We start from the raw sequence: 611 nt of genomic DNA, 5'->3' as shown, positions 1-611 counted from the left end.
GTTTCGACAAGGTTTGTACCTGATGTATGTCGAAACGTTGTACATTTGCTGTTATATTAAAGTTTTTCTTCATTACCCATTCAAGCCGTCTCCAGCCATTATTAACCCTTTAATTTGTAACGGATTAAGATATTCCACCACAAATAATTGTGGACTGAACATCTGAGTTGTATGAAAGAGTAGAACATCTCAATTACAAATAACTAAATGTTTTAAAATAGTAACATAAATAAATAAAAATAAAACTTCCGTTAGAATTTTATTGCATTTTTAACCCCTCTATGTTTGAGCTTAGTCACACTCAGGATGGAGTATAAATTATATGTAAAACATGTGAATAAACAGTGTTAGGCTGTTACTACATTTTAAATTAAATGGTTAGATACAGATTCACCAGCATGGACATGAGGAACTGTATACCTTAAGTTATTTTGTCATTTTAAAACTTATTTTATTAGTTCATTAGGGTATCCTCCTATCTTCACTTGTCATTACTACTTATCTTTGACATAAAACACTTGGTTTTTATGTCTTTATTTTAACAAAATATTTTGACAATTAGGTCATATGAGAATATTTTTCACACTTGTTTCTTTTTAGGCTGTTTATAA

The sequence above is a fragment of the Limulus polyphemus genome, unplaced genomic scaffold (genome assembly GCF_000517525.1).
Source record: "Limulus polyphemus unplaced genomic scaffold, Limulus_polyphemus-2.1.2 Scaffold946, whole genome shotgun sequence".
Taxonomy (NCBI): domain Eukaryota; kingdom Metazoa; phylum Arthropoda; class Merostomata; order Xiphosura; family Limulidae; genus Limulus; species Limulus polyphemus.
This window is presented reverse-complemented; position numbering follows the sequence as displayed.